The sequence below is a fragment of the Lissotriton vulgaris genome, chromosome 6 (genome assembly GCF_964263255.1).
Source record: "Lissotriton vulgaris chromosome 6, aLisVul1.2, whole genome shotgun sequence".
NCBI lineage: Eukaryota > Metazoa > Chordata > Amphibia > Caudata > Salamandridae > Lissotriton > Lissotriton vulgaris.
This window is the reverse complement of record NC_141694.1, coordinates 689420300-689440003: the sequence shown is the minus strand read 5'-3', so window position 1 is coordinate 689440003 and position 19704 is coordinate 689420300.

Sequence of the window (19704 nt, the reverse complement as noted above, 5' to 3'; positions counted from 1 at the left end):
TTTTAATATTTCTGAATCTGCATTCCAAAGAATGGTCATTTTCTTTACAAATCATGAGTACAGGCAGCGCTGGAGGGAACAGAAAGAAAGATGATGTAACACTGCTATATTTAGTCCTTATTGTAGTATCGAGAGACCCAGTGTTGCTGCTCGAGTCATTTCCTGTTCATGCAGGAAATGAAGAGTGAGTGTAGGAGATTGGGCTTAAAGGGAACTGGCAAGATGAAATGCAGGTCCCATAGTATAAGATCCATCTTTGATTTCATTAATTTTCCATATTTTTGGGGATCATTTCATCAAGTATGTGACAAGCCATCTGGTGGTACCCGACCTGATAAATTGACACCATAATGAGAGTGCTATCGAAAGAGCGGCTGGAGAGATAAACTGACGTGTCTTCTTCATGCACAAGGAACATCATTATACTTTCGGGTGTCATTTTAGTTGAAATATGTTTTTGGGAAATTTCATTACTTGGTGATCCCCACGGAGGATCTACAAGCATGGTAAGCATCTGCTGCAACCACAGATACACAGAAGTGCAACGTTTAGCTGAAAGAAAGGTTTTCATTGATGTTCTTCTGTAGCTCCAGGTTCCACAACCACATAGCGAAGGCCAAACAACAAGGTGATGGAAGAAATGCTTGAATTAATCTCAGCCATTGTTAATCGCTCGGGCTGCGTTTCTGTCTTTCATTCCCCCCCCCACTATTCCACACACGACACAAACTATCTATTTGCAAATCACTTTTGGTCCTGCTTCAATAAGAAGAAACCAGCCCTGTCAGAACAGATCACCTCTTGTTAGAAACACAGGTAACTCCAGACAAGTTCCAGCCTATGTTGGCCTCTCCTGTGTGCTATAGCTTGAGTCCTGTGGAACAGTGACCACAGGACCCACATCTGTGCATACCGCTCGTACTTCGGGTCCTGGTTATATGTTGGGCAGAGCGCTATTCCGATGGGATACTGCTCTGCCCAATTATATCTGGTGGTGGTGTGCCCGCAGCCTGATTTCCCGCCTGCTGGAAAACCGGACGCATTTAGACCAGCTGCAAAATCCGTCTGGTAAAATCACATGAAGCTTGGGCTGCCAGTGCAACTCAGCCTCAGCCGTAGCCTACAGCCACCCTCTTCCCGGGGACAGTGAGAGCAATGAATTCTCCCCTCTGCTAGCCCACAGTCGCTGGTGTGTCCAGATGTTCTCCTTACCACGACCTCCTGCCACCCACTCTCACACTAGCCTCCCTGCTCCCCTTTACCACCTTCAAAGAGCAAATGGGTAATGGAGGCATAATTGTTACTGGAATAGGGACAACACAAGAGGATTTGAACTCAGTATATCCAGACACACATATTAACTCACATTTCTGGGGACAATTGCTTGTGATAGACAGATTTAAATGTGGGGATACTATCCAGAAATGGTATTTCCAACCACAGTATCCCGTCACATAAATCCAGCCACCTAATCAGGGACAAAGTGATAGAAGAAATGCTTTACTTAATTGCAGCCATGGGCAACTACTCATGCCACATTCCAACCAATAGGTTTAGGTGGCTAAGGCCAGAATATCGCCATATTTTAAAGCAATCCATTCTCATTCATTTTCTGATATTGTAATTGGGCTCATTTTATTTTCAAGACATACATTATTCATTCTCTGTACTTTATACTATACTGTAGGAAAGTGCCCCTTTTTGCATGTTACCCCCCTACTTTTTGCCTGAATCTGATGAAATCTGACTTGATGTGCCCTGGGTCCCTGACAACCAGGTTCCCAGGGCCTGTGTTATTTCCCAAGACTGTACCTTTGTATCCACAATTGGCACATCCCTGGCCACAGATAAACCCCTTCTAAAAGGTACCATGGGCACCATGGGCGCGTTTAGAGGCCCTGCACCTTCACACACACACACACACACACACACACTGCACTGCAGGCTGCGTGTATTGGTGCAGAGAAAGGTGAAGAGTCGACATGGCACACATTCCTGTGTGCCATGCCTGCAATTGTGGTTCTGTGATCCCGAATTGGGTTCGATAGTTCCGAAACCCGATTTATAAAGATCGTCGGAAATGGACGATTTTGGTGTCAACAGACCGCAAATGGCGAGTGTAACGTGTCTGAGTGTTTTCGTATGAATCGATATTGGAGAACACTTTGCATTTGAGGATTTAGTTTGAACCCTCGGGTTCAATCTTGTATGTGGCAGCCATCTTGTGTGGTTGCCCTAACATAGGCCCTATGATCGTGGCCGAACGAGTCCTTGACACGTACGCCTTAGTTGACTTCTGGTTGACCTGGCCGAACTGACTCCTCGCCTGGGGCGAATCCCGCTGAGCCAGTTCCTTGTTCAGCAGCTGGCCTGATAAAGATCAAAGAGCAGGACCTGCCCTGACTTTATGGCACACCGTTCCCACTCCTCTATCTCCTTTCCATCTGTTTCTGCCTTTCCTTTACGACATGTTCATCGATCTGGGTTGAAGGTTTTATGGTGGGTTTGTCCGGCCTGATCGAACAGGAAACTTAGCATATGTGCGATCGTTTTGATGGGCTGGACAACGGAAAGTGGGATTAACTTTGACTGTCTTGATTCGTTACCTTTTGAAATGCTACTTGTTCATTGGTTAGTTTGTATTCACCGAATGTAAATTGTGATGTTGCCAGAGGCGTGATTTTCGGCATAAAAGACCGAGTTTCGTTCATTGAAGTGCTGCAGTCTCTGTCGAACTATCCGTGTGTACTTCGTAGACCTCTGTCCCTGGTTGCAACCAATAAACTTTGGTCTTTGACGTCATCGAGAAGTATCCCGTGTCTCTGTTTGCCAAGACAGGGGAATCCGGGGTCTTTGGGTGTTGCCCTGACACCTCTGGGTTATTGTATTAGTATTGGTTCCGAGAAAACCCAGTACCTCAATTGGCGCCCAACGTGGGGCGACTTCAGCGGTACCGGTCCAAGCCAGAGGTTCGTGAGGAGCTTCGTGAGAAAATTCCAGAGGTTGGCCAGCCACTTCAGCGACCCCTGTATGTCGACGTGGTTCTGAAGGTCTTTGCTGCGAGGTTTCCCGCGTCCCGACGGCTAGAGGACTGCTGCCCTGACTGTCGCCCTGTTTTGGAGCCTTAGACGTTTGTAGAGCGAGACGATTGACGGGTCTTCTGGTGACGCCATCGACAATTCAGTTAAGTATAAAGGGAGCGTCTCCTAGTTCTTAGTTTGTTTTGTATCCTTTAGTGGATAGCTTTGATTTGGTACCTGCAGGCCCCAAAGCCAAGGGATTCGTGTATTCACGAGCTTATCGATTTTAGATTACCCTTGTTGTTTGAAGCTAGACTAGTGAGCAAGATGCCTGGTTTTAGCAGTCTTGGGAATTTGTTTAGTTGTGGTACGTTGAGGGATTCCTGGTTAGAGGATTCGTGTCCGGTTCCTCCGATCGGAACTCCTACATACGAGTTGTATGTGAAACATGGAATAGGTCCTATTAGCTACAATGAGATTTGGGTAAAATATACAAAGAATGACGGTGTCCTACAGTGGCCCCGTTATGGTAGTTTTGAGACAGAAGTTTTAGATAATCTTGAAGTGAGGTTGTTCAAGAAGAAAGCCCGGCCGGCAATGTTTGACTCTTTCCGCATATGGGGCAAAGAAGCCAAACGAAAGAAATTAAGTTAGCGAAGAAGAATAGAAAGGGTATGTCAATGGTGCAAGCTGCCGTTGCATACAGAGATGACGAAGAAGAGAAAAACAGTGAGCAGATGCTTAGAGTGAGGAAGTTAGCGGTAGACAGATGCTACCCAGTTTTGCCGACTAAAGAACAGAAAGACGATAAGGAGCTTGTGAAAGACCCTTTGATGTCGCATTTGCTAAATTCACCACCACCTTATGTGCAGAATGCTACGGCACCACCACCACCGGTTGTAGCCGCGCAAGCACCTATTGCTTTGCCTCCTGTTATTCCTCCACCGCCAGCTTCTTTGTTGGCTGTTGTTCCTTATGCGCAGCCTTCTCAAGGGTTGCCAACTTTGCCTTTTCCTGCTACTACTGCCTCTATGCCTGTTCCGACTATGGATCCTACTACTACTACTGTTTTGTCTCCTCTTGTCTTTCCGACTGCTCCTTCTCCTAGACAGCGGGTGACCGCTGCCTTTTCTAATTTTCTAACTCCTTTGTTGGGACAAATGGGTATGTCTCCTGTGAGTGAGCGTAGACAATCTCGTAGTCAATTGCCTGATACAGATGAGCGAGTGGTTTTGGACCATATGGCACGTAGATGGGTGACATGTAAGTCCCAGTATGATCTAGAAGGAATTATGGATGTTTTCCGACAATGGGAAGCACCAAAGCAGCGTTATGTTTTTGAGCTTATGTGTGCGTTCCTCCATGAACAATGGATGGATGGATTGGGAAGAGTTTCTGTAGAATTGTCTCGATTACGTTCAGAATTTGCTAAAGGAACGATTGTGAGTCTGCTCGATGTTGAGAGAGCAGTATCAATGTTATTGTCACTTCGTAGCGATGTCCCTACTGAACGGCTGTTTGAGCCAGATTCATCAGTTAGGAGACATGTGCGTCAATATCCGATGCGAGAGGTTCCTCCGGTATGGAGACCTGCTGATGCTGCTGCTCATCCACCTGTTTTAGCGCACTTTCAGCGAGTGTGGGTCCATGTACCATGGAAGCGTGCAGAAGTTTTAGCGCTTAAGCAGACTTTACCAGATCCGCGGAAGAATCCAGCAGGATATTATAAAGAACTTACGCAAACTGTGGGTTTGTGCGTTATGAATTTGGCGGATATAGATATGTTGTTTGGGAATGTTGTCCCACAGTCCATCTGGAATGTCATTCGGCATACAGATCATGATAATGAATTGGGCGATTCGTGGGTGAATCATGTTGCAGCAAACGACAGACAAGTTGGAGGTGCTAAGCCTGAAGATGTTATTGCTGAACTTCCTGGTGGAATTATCACTTTCATGAAGACTTTAATGCCTGAAGTCCGTGTTAATTGGGACAAATTGTCAGCTTGTAAGCAGAAGAAAGATGAGTCTGTTTCAGACTTTTTCTCGCGTTTCGAGGAAACTTTTGTTGATCACAGTGGTCAGGATATGGCTACTGAAGGTGGCCAGTGATTGTTCGTTGATAAATTTGTGCATAATCTTCTTCCTGAGTTGTGTACTAAGTTGAAGGATTCCGAGAGTGCCTGGCCTGTTTCCACGTCGGCGCAAATACTTGCTACGGCTCAATACTACGCGAATAGGCTTAAGGATGAGTTAGAGAGAGCGGATAAGAAGACTAAGGAATTGAAGACTAAAGTTCTTCTACAACAAGCTTATCCACCCCGTGTTAATAATCAGCGTGATTATCAGCCGCCTCAACAGTATTCGAGGAACTCGCAAAGAGACGAGACTCCTCAACAACAGCGTATTCAGTATGGGCCTAATCAGTGTGCATATTGCAGAGAAGAGGGCCTTTATAAGAACAGTTGTCTGTTTTTGTTGCAACGTGCTAATAGTGCTTCTGGTGTTAGAGGTAGAGGTGCTCAACAGGCGCCTAGAGGTAGAGGTCGCGACAAAACGCACGCCCTTTGCCTCCGCAGAATTCGATGAACAGTTTCGATCAACAGCAGAATTCTTCTGGTAGGTCTACACAGTACTACGTGGATGATTACTATGCTGAAGGCGATGAGGAGCAAGGTAATGATTGTTAGGACAGCCATGGACAAAGAGAGGGAGTTGTTTCAGTTCCGGTAGATCAGAGTGGACCTTACGTGGAAGTGATTGCATCAGGTGTGTCAGAACCTTTTCTGCTAGACACTGGTGCTACGAAGAGTTCTATTATGCATTCTAAACTCCCGGGCGCACCTTTGTCTGGCTTTAATTATGTTTCTATAGGTTTTTCTGGCGCCCCCGTTATGAATCCGATTTCCGTTCCATTGCCTCTTTCTGTTGGTCCTCGTAGGTTCGAAGCACCCCTTCTTTTGACTACAGGTTGTAATGAGAACTTGCTAGGCCTTGACCTGTTGAAGAGATTGTATGCGACTTTGTACTGTTCTCCGTCAGGAGTACATCTTACTTTAGGTGAGAACGTGATTTCTCCGATATATGTTTTGAAAGATTGTCTTCCACCTGAATTGTCTTCGTTACCGGATTCGCTATGGGCTACGGGTCCAAATGATGTGGGCCTGTTAGATATTCCCCCATATGTTGTGACGCTGAAGGCGAATGCTCAGTTACCGCGCATTCCGCAATATCGTATTTCAAGCGATGGTGAAAGAGCGCTTTTGGCGATCATTTATGATCTGATCGACAAGGGTGTTATTGAAGAGACTCGAGGTAATGTGTGTAATAGTCCGGTTTTGCCTGTCTTGAAGAGAACTGATTCTTCACAGCCTCCTTTATACAGGTTTGTTATCGATCTTCGTGAAGTGAATAAAATTTATGTTCCACAGTTCCCTGTTGTACCCGACATTACTTCATTATTGACATGGATTCCAGCTTCTGCTACCTGGTTTTCAGTGATTGATTTGAAGAATGCTTTCTTCAGCATCCCGATTGCCATAGAGAGTAGAGATATTTTTGGATTCTCTTTAGGAGGACGAAGTTTCCGCTTTAAGCGCGCTCCTCAAGGTTATTGCGAGAGTCCATCTATCTATAGTCAAGCTCTGAAGACGCAACTTGACTTGCTGACCTTACCTGAAGGTGCAGCCCTTATCCAGTATGTTGATGATTTGTTGGTCGCTGCCGATACGGAAGACATATGTAAGGATGCCACTGTGTCTTTGTTGTCTCATTTGTCTGAATGCCATCATAAAGTTTCTCTCTCGAAATTGCAATTCTGTCGCCAAGAAGTTACCTATCTAGGTCACCTCTTATCGAAGGAGGGAAGGAAACTGACCCCAGAAAGAATCCAGACTATTGCAAGAATGAGTGTCCCTACGACACAGAGAGAAGTACGTGCGTTTTTGGGTATTACGTCGTACTGCAGACAGTGCATCCCAAATTTTTCTCTTTTAGTGAAACCTTTGATAGCTCTGATGGTTAAGGATACTCCAAATCCGATTCCTTGGACTGAGGAATGCCAAAGGAGTTTCTCTGAGCTACGTAATGCGTTGTGTTCGGCTCCCGTGTTGGGTACTCCCGACTACAGTAAGCCTTTCACATTGTATGTACATGAGAGAGAGGGATGTGCATTATCGGTTTTGACTCAACAATTTGGCGGGAAGCATCGCCCATGTGCGTACTTTTCATCAACATTGGATCCTGTGGCTAGAGCATTGCCGAGTTGCTTGAGAGCAACTGCAGCAGCGGCTGTTTCGATTCGACAGTCTGCTGGTTTAGTTATGGACAATACGCTAGTGGTTATGGTTCCACATGCAGTGGATACCTTGTTAAATCGGACGAAGACACAGCACTTGACTAGTGCTCTGTTGTCAGGGTATGAACTTACGTTGTTAGCGAGCCATGTGCACATCAAGAGGTGCAATACCCTAAATCCGGCTACGTTGTTGCCGATTTCGCTTGAGACAGACGATGATAGCGAAGAACAACACGATTGTTTCTTGAGAACAGAAGAAGAAACGAAAGGGAGGATAGATTTAAGAGATACTCCTCTTCCTGATTGTAATGATGCTTTGTGGGTTGACGGCTCGTGTTTTAAATTACCAAATGGCGATACCACTGCAGCATATGCTGTGACGACTTTATATACAGTTGTCGAAGCTGCACGTATCCCACACAATTCTGCGCACGCAGCGGAATTAATTGCACTCACAAGAGCATGTGTGTTGGCAAAAGGGAAACGAGTGAATGTGTATACTGATAGTCAGTATGCATTTGGAGTGGCTCATAGCTTTGGACGATTGTGGCGTGAACGTGGATTTTTGACATCGCATGGGACGAAGATCCAGCATGGGCAGCTGGTGAATGAACTACTTGAATCTCTTACGCTACCTTTGCAAATAGCGATCGGGAAATGCAGTGCCCATAGAAGGATTACGGATGATGTTGGTCGTGGTAATGCGTTTGCAGATGAAGTTGCGAAGGAAACTGCTAGGAATATGATGAGTCGAATGTATGTTGCAGGTCCAGCGAGATGGGTTCCAGAGAAGAGTATATGCGAAGACACTATTGAGAGCGTGAAGATTATCCAGAGTGAGGCCACGGAGAAAGAGTTGGATGAATGGAGAGAGAGTAAGGGTAGGTTGGATTCGAATGGTTGTTGGACTGATTTGTCGGAACATCAAAGATGGTTGCTGCCAAGCACGTATGTGCTTCCAGTTGTTACGATGGCGCATGGATTGGCACACATTAGTGTGAAAGGGATTTGCAAGTTGTTGGCTCCGGTTTGGCAGAATGTGGGAATACCCAGATGTGCAGAGAATTTGGTCAAAAACTGTGGTGTGTTTAATGCATAATCCTGGCAAGGGAACTCCAACACCAGCTGGCCATTTTGCTCCTCCTACGTATCCGTTTGAGGCTTTGCAGCTAGATTTTATTCATATGGAAAGATGCAACAACTTAAAGTATGTGTTAGTGGTTGTTTGCTCTTTTTCTAGATGGGTAGAAGCTTATCCCCTTAAGGACAACACTGCTTTGTCCACTGCGAAAGCTTTGATCAAAGAGTTTTTTCCGAGGTTTGGTTTGCCGAGAATCATTTGGAGTGATAACGGAAGTGAGTTTGTGGGTCAAGTGATGAAGAGAGTGTGTGATGGTCTCGGAATTAGACAGAAATTCCACGCTGCAAATCATCCCCAATCAGCTGGTTTAGTTGAGTGCTATAATGGCACTCTCAAACTTATGTTGGCCAAAATTCAAGAGAGCACTGGTTTACAATGGCCAGATGCTTTGCCATTAGCACTTTTGTCCACCCGAATGACTGTGCATTCACGAATGGGTTTGAGTCCGTATGAAGTTGTGTTTGGTCGCCCGGCGAATGTTTGGGGCGTACCAAGAACGACGAGGTTTAGTGACCTCGAATACCCTGTTTTGCTTGATTACTTGCGTGAATTGACAACTAAAATGAGTGTTTTACGCCAACAGGTATATGACTCTCTTCCACAAGCTACAGAAGATCCAGGACACGCCTTAGAACCTGGCTCGTGGGTCTTTATTAGGAACTTCCAGCGTACGAAGAACGAGCAGCCCCGCGGGACTGGACCTTTCCAGGTGCTTTTGTCTACAAGATCTGCGGTGCGAGTGCGTGGGAAGCGCCACTGGATTCACGGCTCCCACACGAAGAAAGCACCCTTACCTTTGCCGTATGACAAGTGGGTTCAGGATGGTCTCGCAGATTCTGAACCTGAGACAATCTCGAAAATTTGTGACGTTCAGTGATGCTCGTTTGATTGGGACTAGCTCAGAACTGGAGAGCGATTGTCTTTTGCAAGCATCAATACCTCCTGCAGATCGATTGGACACTACTGAGCCTCATCTTTTGTTTGCTGATCAAGAGTTATCTGGAAGAAATAGATACAATTTGAGATCGAGAACTAAGGACAAATAAAAAATTAATAAAGTTGATTTTTTACTGTTTGCAGGTTAACTCTCCACCAAGAATCTACGTATTTTTGTTTTTCTGAACTGCCATCCGGTTCTTGCTGCTAGGGTTGCGGTTGCTACCAGTCTTGGGAGTGTAAGCCTAAGACACTAGGTCCTGGGTTCTGTTGGTCCGAGGCAGTCTTCCTGGGTGCAGCAGAGGCACTCTCAAGCAGAATCAACCAACCACCGCGGGCAGCAACTTTAGTTTAGGATGGATTTCTTTGAGTTGGAGAGACCTGTGCAGACACTGGCTTTTAGAAAACGCATTTGCAAAATAATGTCGAAGAAATGCTTTTTGATACCATGCATACTTTTACTACTGAGTTTCGCAATTTTCATAGTTGGTTATGTAGCATTTGTTTTTAAAATGACGTCTAATTCCACTGTGCAATCTACACCTTCACCTACTGTTTCCTCTCATTCTTTCCACCCTTTGCCCCAATATGAGGTAGTCAGACGTAAGGAATTCTCCAATAATTCCTTCATACAGCTTTTGCACCAGCATCAGTTAGTGATCAATACAACGAACTGCTGGATTTATGGTTTGATGCCTCATACAACCGATAAAGGAATTCCTTATTTGGTCTTGACCTTTAGTTTGAATGGTTCGATTCGAGCTTATAGAACCATGTTCATATATGCCCACAGTGTTGACCCCTTACGTTCAACGAGAGATAATCCGAAGAATAGTCCTATAGCTAGAGGCATAGTCGACATGATTAAAGGGACTAATGCAGTAGAGACTATTCCAAAAGATGAGAGGCAACCATATAGTGGTTGGAACGTAACTGGATATGGAGTTAGTCTGAGTATTAACCAGCGAGCGAAAAGTCCTCTACCAATCTGGATAGTGCCCCATAAAGGCTACTATTATCTGCAGGGCAACGGTAAGAATCCGAAGGCTCAGTTAGGGAAGAGCGTTTGCGCTGAGACTTATGTGTTTCCGTCTCAGTCTTCTCCAGCGTTCTTAGCTGCTAAGGGTACTTACTTTGTTTGCTATGACAAAGCGTATACATGGTTGCCCGCCGACTTCTCAGGCACATGTTTTGTTTCCTTTCTGTTACCCCCCACTTTTACAGCTGCGGCGGATTACCACAAGACGAGAATTGCTAGAGGTGTCTTTAGCCAAGAAGACACTGCAGGACAAGAATTGGGTGATTTCTTCAAGGGTTTCCTGCCGTTCTGGGGACCTATGGCTAACAGTAGGAAAATTCTTCAGCATACGAGAGTGGTTGAGTCCACCATAGTGGAGACCGCCGGTGCCCTTGGTAACCTGACTGCTGAGCTCCAGTCGGATAGACTTATGACACTTCAGAATAGAGTTGCCCTAGACGTTATTTTGGCAGTTCGAGGGGGAGTTTGTAGATTGATTCAATCGAGCTGCTGCGTTTTTATTCCTGACAATGCTCCGTCAGTCCTCCAGGCCATTTCCAAATTGCACAAGATCTCCGATTCTGTCCATCTGGACAAAGGGGATTGGTCTTTGGTGGGATGGTTATAGGGATTGATATCCACTTGGGGTTGGAAGATTCTGATGGTCATTGGTATGGTTTTAGCGATTCTGTTCATGTTTTGTCTCTGTGTACAGTGTGCTCCGGCTATTTGTGGCCTTTGTGCTACTTTGTGCGTACAGAAACCTGTCCGGAAAAAAATGCATAGTAATAAGATGATGCTACAACAGCATATCGATGATTTGATGAATATAGATCTGGATTCAGATTAAAATGGGTCTGGGTTTATTGCCTATGATAGGGCAAAAGGAGGGTCTGTGGTTCCGTGATCCCGAATTGGGTTCGATAGTTCCGAAACCCAATTTATAAAGATCCTCGGAAATGGACGATTTTGGTGTCAACAGACCGCAAATGGCGAGTGTAACGTGTCTGAGTGTTTTCGTATGAATCGATATAGGAGAACACTTTGCATTTGGGGATTTAGTTTGAACCCTCGGGTTCCATCTTGTATGTGGCAGCCATCTTGTGTGGTTGCCCTAACATAGGCCCTATGATCGTGGCCGAATGAGTCCTTGACACGTACAACTTAGTTGACTTCTGGTTGACCTGGCCGAACTGACTCCTCGCCTGGGGCGAATCCCGCTGAGCCAATTACTTGTTCAGCAGCTGGCCTGATAAAGATCAAAGAGCAGGACGTGCCCTGACTTTATGGCACACCGTTCCCACTCCTCTATCTCCTTTCCATCTGTTTCTGCCTTTCCTTTACGACATGTTTATCGATCTGGGTTGAAGGTTTTATGGTGGGTTTGTCCGGCCTGATCGAACAGGAAACTTAGCATATGTGCGATCGTTTTGATGGGCTGGACAACGGAAAGTGAGATTAACTTTGACTGTCTTGATTCGTTACCTTTTGAAATGCTACTTGTTCATTGGTTAGTTTGTATGCACCGAATGTAAATTGTGATGTTGCCAGAGGCGTGATTTTCGGCATAAAAGACCGAGTTTCGTTCATTGAAGTGGTGCAGTCTCTGTCGAACTATCCGTGTGTACTTCGTAGACCTCTGTCCCTGGTTGCAACCAATAAACTTTGGTCTTTGACGTCATCGAGAAGTATCCCGTGTCTCTGTTTGCCAAGACAGGGGAATCCGGGGTCTTTGGGTGTTGCCCTGACACCGCTGGGTTATTGTATTAGTATTGGTTCCGAGAAAACCCAGTACTTCAATATCCACTGCCCAAAGTCTAGGTAAAAAATACTCAGAGGACATCTTAGAGAACCCTGGTGGGGTTCCTGAACGGCTGCCCATCATTTTCCACCACCAGCCAGGTTTCTGGACCCATGGGTAGAGAACCTCTGCTCTCTGGATCCAGAAACAAAGCTCATCCTGGGCAGAGATGTCATACCTCCTCTCCCAGGATAGTCTGGATCCATGAAAGGTGAAACTTCAAAGGCCTGCTACCTTTGGATGCTGTCCCTGGCTTTTGGTCCCCCAAGCAGCTGGTTCCCACCAGTTCTGGCACCCACTTTGGGTGGGAGAATTGGTGGGAAACCCAAGCAAGGAAGAGAGGTGTGCCCACCTTTGTCAAGCCCACTCCTCAGGTGGGGGAGGTAGGTGAAAAACACATCTCAGTACCCTCTATCTTGAAGGAAGAGGCTAGCATAATAGGAGGTTATCCAACCCAAGGCAGGGACCCATTGTTCCCGACTTGCAAACCCCTTTCACAACCCTAAATTTAGTATTTTGGGGTGTCCCTGAACCTTGTCTCCTCAGATTCAAGGAATAAAGAAGAAGCTGTGCTGACCCAGGAAGAGTAAAAGGACACCAACAGCCTTGGTCCTAGCCATACCTGCCTGTCCCATCTCTGACCTGCCTACAGCAAGAACCCCGGCGAGTCCAGCAGCCAGCAACCCCCAGAGCCTGGAAAAACTGCCCTGTGACCTTCTAACAGACTCTGTCTACCCATGAGTACCAGATTGGCTCAACCAAAGTCCCACCTCCAGAATCCGAATTCCGTCCACTGCGCAATTCTGCACCACTCTGCATCCGACGCCCACGGCCCAAGTTTGAGTGGTCCAACACCCCAAGGAGGTCTCCTTAGTGATCCTGAACTGGAAACTGGTGATCCCCGACCTCCATCAAGACTCCCAACAATGCCTGCAGCCTCACACTGCGGGGTCCGCCCTGACTGCGACTTGAGCTGGTAAGAAAAACCTGACGCCAGAAGGCACCCCTTCACCCGATGCCCCACGGTCTTGGGTGGCCCAACTGATGGTGTCCAGGCATCCCCCAAGATCCCAACATACCTCTCCAGCCAGTGGTCACCTTGAGGAAGTCTCCTTGCCCTAGCCTGCAGCATCTTTCTAAAACCAAAGGTTTCTATTAGAAAACACAGGGTCTCCGACTTCTGTTGTGCATCCTGCACCCGGCCGCCCGAGTAATGCTGGTGGTGCAACTCATGTGCAGATTATTGGCCCCTGCAGTGCTGATATTAACTCCAGGAACTTGGCTGCCACAACTGAGTGGCCTGCTCCTCAACACACCCTAACCCAAGGCCCCCTTAGCCCTGTTAGCTAACATTGGGCCTCTGCACTCTGCACCTGGCCGCCCCAGTGCTGCTGGTGGTGCAACTTGAGTGCCCCCCTAGACCTTGGGGAACCTTGTTCCTAACCCCCAAAGCTCACCCTCATGAGTTGAGAACTTATCTCAAAAACCGATAACCATTTTTCTCCCATAGGGAACCCATGTTACAAGAATTTGGGCCTAAAATTGTTTTAAGTGTGGAACTGCTATTGTATAGAGAAAAGTTAACTCAATTGCAAAGTTTACATAGTCATACTTACCTTGTATGTAGGAATCTTAGGGTGTGGTATCTAGGCATACCACCCACAGTACTCCAAGTAACTCAAAAGTAATCTAAACGTGTTGTGTAGTTCCTACAAATCTATCTAGGATCTGCACGTTTAGGCAACATAAACTAAGGGATTGGTGTCCATACTGATTCCAGACACCCCCACAGGATATGTTAGCCTGTAGACCAGCTAGCTCACAGTGCCACTATGAGCCCCTTCTTACCAAGGAGCAAATAGCTTCTAGCAACTATCTAACATGACAACACTGTCATGGCCAGTTATGTAGAACAATGAAAGGGCAGATGTAGGTAAAAGGTCATGTAACTACCTAGGCCTATATTGGGGTACATTTGGGTTCATAACAAAAGTATTTACTGTATGATACAAGCTGCATTTAAAAGTGATACAACCCTGTAACAATTGTAATTTCAAGCACAACTGCATTACCTTGAACAGTCTTGCATTTTAAAACTATCTATTACTCACTGGTGCCAAGTCCTGTTTGGTTATAAAATAAAACACAAGTATATCTTTTTTTATACTTACCTAATTGGTCTGAATTCTGTCTCTGAGTGTGTGAATTGGTTTTTGATTAACCAAATACAATAAATGCTTCAAACACCCTCTGGATAAGCCTAATTGCTCGCCCACACTACCACAAAGAGTGTTAGAACTTACCTAATTTAACCTCTGCTATACCTCTGGGGAATCCCTGGATTCTGTGCACACTATACCTTGCTTTGGTATAGTATATACAGAACCAGTTTCCTACATATACTTATCAAAGAATGTTGCCTGTAAGTAACACTTGTTGTATGATAGCCTGGTCAGTGTGCAGCTGATCTGCTGGCTGAGGTTTTTAACATAACATTACATGTGTATTAGTAAAGCGTGTGTTCACCCAGAATGGTATCTGAATAACAGATGTTTTTTGTTACCCAACTCAATGGTACTCATTTTATCAACCTCAAAAGGATGCAAAGCTGAGTGGACCCGCCAGAATTTGAACCTGTGACCATGAGGTCAGTCACAGATCCCTACAGTGGATGCACTAATTCACTAAGCCACCAGACCCAACTTTAGGCACCTCAACTACTGGCTGAGACCTTGTTCATGCTGACAAATTCTCTGAGTTACTTTGGAAAACATTGTACTTCACACTCCTTTGCAGCTCTCTTCTCAGTTATTCGAGGCATGGTATTGGTATGTCAAAATATTTTACTAAAATATCCTGTAAAACTGAATGCCAAACTTGCAGCCCAGGTGTTAAGGTTTGCTTGTCAATTTTTTGTTTCCCAGCAAAAAAAAACCCAAAGCATGGGGTTTCATTTCTGAGAATCAAAAAAGCAATGGCCTTGATACACAGAGAGTTTTGTCCCTGTGCCTGGAGACCTTTGCTTGTTTTCTTTGCAAGGATCTGCAATGTCTCCCATAAAAATCTGCATTGAGAGTCCTGCTATAAATGAGGCACTTCACCTGATGCAATCAATGTAGCAGCCCTGCGGCGGATGGGCTATTGCCAATGAAGGATGAGCAGCACCATCGGTGAAGGTTGCACCTGCAACCTAGAAAATGAGGTGGGAAAATATAGAGTTTGGTTAAAAGGGTTCTAGGTAGATGTATAGGTAGAGGGTATCTCCTAATCTAACACACTCTTTAATTGTTTTTATTTTCATTTGCAATCAAAATAAAAATTGCAGTCAGAAGATTGGTAGGTGAGTCATTGTCCATAGGCCATTCTGTTTCCATATTTACATTAGCATTTTCTAGGAGACAGGGGTGTAAAAGCACATTCAATACATCATGTCTCTTTCCTTCCCACCCTTTGCGATGGTTCTTTCCTGTGAATTAATAGTTGGGGCCCAGCAGGAATCAGTGATTGGATTTCCATATCGAGTGGGCAGTTGCGTAATGTTTGTTCCCCTTTCTTCTATTTCTAACCCATAAAACATCAGCCATGGGTCCCAGATCTTAATAAACTTTTTGGGACATCCTCTGGCTGCATATGTTGTCTTTTCAGCTCCCAAATATAGGTCCAAATATAGGTCCATGCCAGCTCTCCACTCTTTTGAAGTGGACATATGTTGTGCTCCCCATTTTCTGGTGATATCCCTTTTGGCCACTGTGAGCCCTAGGTTGCCTAGTAGTAGTTTGTATCTAGGGAGATCAATCTCTGTGGCCATACCCAGAAGTATATATTTGGGCTCTAGAGGGATCTGCGATTCCAATATAGCGTTCATTTCTTTTAATATCCGGTCCAGTATTTCTGAGCCCCTTGGAATTCCCATAGTGTGTGCATATATGTGCCACGCATTCCGTTACATCGCAAACAATTGGGTGACTCTGCTTTTCGCATCGCATGTAGGTGCGCCCTGTCATAGTAAACCCTATGAAATATGTTATATTGTTTGAGGCGGAGTCTCAACTTGATTGCCACCACCCTCGGGTGCATCAGGGCTCCCTCCCAATCAATGTCTTCTAGTGAACCAGTAGTGATTTCCCACTTGCACCGTAGGGATTTTTAGTTTGTCAGGCATGTTATTGATTAGAGTTTTATAGGTCCAAGAGACTGCTTTGGAAGATATCTCCTCCTCTAGCAGCCTTCCCTCTAATGGTGCATACTCAGGGAGTTTGGTTGTGTCTATTTTCTCTGCTCACCAGGCGTGTTGTAGTTGGAGGTATTTGTAGCTTTGTGCTTGTGTCAGTTGGAATTCAGCTTGCAGCGCCGAAAAGGGGATTAAGGGCCCGATGTAGGTAAAATTGATTTACCGAGTTTTAATTACCGAATTTTACCGATTCGGTAATTGAAAATCGGTAAATCAATGTGGTGGACATGTAGGTATTTCCAGATGTGGAAATACCGATTCTGTAACATTCGGTATTTATCGATTCTGTAAATACAGAATCGGTATTTCCCATTGATTCCTATGGGCTTCAAAGCCCATAGGAATCAATGGGAAATACCGATTCTGTATTTACAGAATCGGTAAATACCGAATTTTGCAAGGGTGCAGGGGGTGTCACTTTGACACCCTCTGGCACCCCACAAATAGGCATGTGCGCCATGTGGCACACAGACATGCCCTGAGGGCATGTCTGTCTGTCACATGGCTAAGTGTGCATGCACACATGTGCATGCACACCTGAAATCGGTATATTACCACACAATAGGATTGTGTGGTAAAATACCGATTTTGTAGGGCCTTTGGGACTCAGAAGAGTCCCACCTACATCAGAGATTTACTGAATCGGTAACTTTACCGATTCGGTATTTTACAGATTCGGTAACTTTACCGAATCGGTAAAGTTACCGATTCTGTAAAATTGTGCCCCTACATGCCAAATCATGCACACCGGTCGGTAACGGCCGAAAATACCGATTTTCGGCCGTTACCGACCGACCTACATCTGGCCCTAGATCGCCTCCTTGCACAATGTTGCCTAACGTGGAGATTACCACCATGTCCCACTTCCTAAAATCACGTAGTCTGGCAATTTCAGGCAGCCTCTTGCTTTCCAATAGTGGTGTCGCCCTTGTTAGTTTCTTGTCCCATCCCATTTGCTTCTCTGCTGTAGTGTAGTTCCTATATTCCCAATAGGCTCTGCGCATTGAAATAATATATCCTATAGATGTAACATAGGACTTAAGTCGACTAGGTCTCTATCGAATATATTAGACCTAATTGTGAGTGCCAGCTAGCTCAGAGGTCACTAGACACTTTCTCGAATACACAAGAAGGGATTCGTTTCTGACAACTGCATAAACATGACAACTTTGTTTTCCGAGGATAAAACATATCTTCAGATTCATGGAAACAATAGATAGATATTTCACTCAGTCAATCGTGCATGCTTCGTTTCATCAGAGCTGCAGAGAAATAGAGAGATGGGCGTTTACAATAAAAGTATTTATTGAACAGTCTTCTTTCTCATGCAGAAGAAATAAACTGCTACAATCGTAATACTGGCTGCAAAGTATAATGCGTACAGCAATAAGAGTATTATAAAATAATACTGTAAAAGCATGGTAAGGTTTCTAAGCCATAAAATACATTCATAAATAACAAAGACTAAAAGTACTCAACTGATGCTTCTAAAATACGCCTACCCCGATGTACCTAACCTAAGTCTTAGTACGAGGGAAGAAGTAAGTATGTGTTTAGTTTCTTTGCCAATAATCTATCCAAGAATTCTCTTAGGGTCTAATGAGCTCCGTACCTTGCTTTTTTGAATGAAGGAGGTCTGGTATCTCTGTCTCCGGACTCGATTTCCCAACACCCAGCAAGGGGAGCTTGGAAACACTGGAGCTGGATTCTCAGCGAGAGAAAGGCAGCTTCTCTGTCAGTGCGTCAGCTGGAGGGTCGGCTTCCTTCTGCACTTGCTGTAGCGAGCTGCGTCGGGCAAGTAGATAGTCGAACTGCTCCAAACCACTGTGTGTTTGTTAGGGCAAGTGTGGGCATATTTATACCTTGAAGGTGTCAGGTTTGACGTAAAGTCGGGCATAATAACGTCACCAAAGAACTCCAAGGGAATGGTAGTTCTTTGAAAATGCCACGATTTCTAGGACAAAACAATATTCAAGAAAGGTGATGTCCCTGACTGTTGAAGCCGAGTTTTCCAATAAATCATTATGGCTTTTTGGAACTGGTGGAAGTAGCCATGCCTGTATTTGGACTGCATGGCTTATGTCTAAATATGGGTTTGATTGCTGTGCCTATACAAGGGTAATGTGAATTATACCTATATAAGGGCATGATTCGGGAAATCGCTATACAACGCCCACTCCATTTTATTATGTTCGATAGTACTAAATACTAACAAAAAACATATCGCAAGTATGTGTTTACAATCCCACCCAAAATACATAAAATGCATTCGAAATGGTTATACATGAAAATGAGCATTTGTGCTGTACGCATTTAAAAAGCATTATTTTCATTCAAAGCATTTAGTGTGACATTGGGAAAAAAATGCTTATCAGAATGAGTCATTAAAAACATTTATGAAATGGCTCTGAAATACAGAAGAAAGGTCGAGACCATTCCATGACAGAATATATAAATGGTTGTGAACGAGGTCAAATATTGTCTTTTGGAAGTGTTCAAAGAATTATTGTTCTCTAAGAATAGTTCTACTTTAAGCAGATTACTTTGTGCCCAAAAAAAGTTCAATTTGGAAAAAGTTAAATCGAAGAAAAATAGAGTTCTAAAGTTAGAAGTTTTGTTTTGAAAAGTGATGGTCGAATTCAGAGTTCATCAGAACGCTGTTTGCCAACTCAAAAATCATTCTCACTGTTGGGAGAAAACATCAAATCTTCTAAGTTTGAAAATAATTTGTCTACTATTGTAGGTGAAATTTGGACTACCTCGTTAAGCAGATCAATTGTACACAGATGAGAAGCATCGTCGTCAGTCGCATTAGCAATGTTCTTCGCAGATGGTACCTGTGTGCCCGTAAGATAATGCCTCATCATCGTACGTTTGTAGTAACTCTGTTACTCTGGCTGAAAATAACCCTGGACTATTCTTGAATCCCTGGAGGGTACGACAGAAGTGACGCTGTGTCCCCATAATTGAGAAAGCGGTCAAGTACCTGCTTTCAGTTGCAATGTTTTGACAGAAGAAACCGTTAGAAATATCTAATGCGGTTTTATATTTTTTACATACAATGTTATTCATCAGTGCTGCACTGTGTGCATTTTCTACTGCAAAGGTTTTGCAACAAGAGTTTAAATGTCTGTAGTCCAAAACTAGACTATAGGCATTGTCTGGTTTGGAGACAGGAAACAGGATTGTTCATTGACGAGGTTCATGTTTCAATCATCCCTTGGGATTCAAGTTGATCTAATATCTCCCTGACCTGTGTTT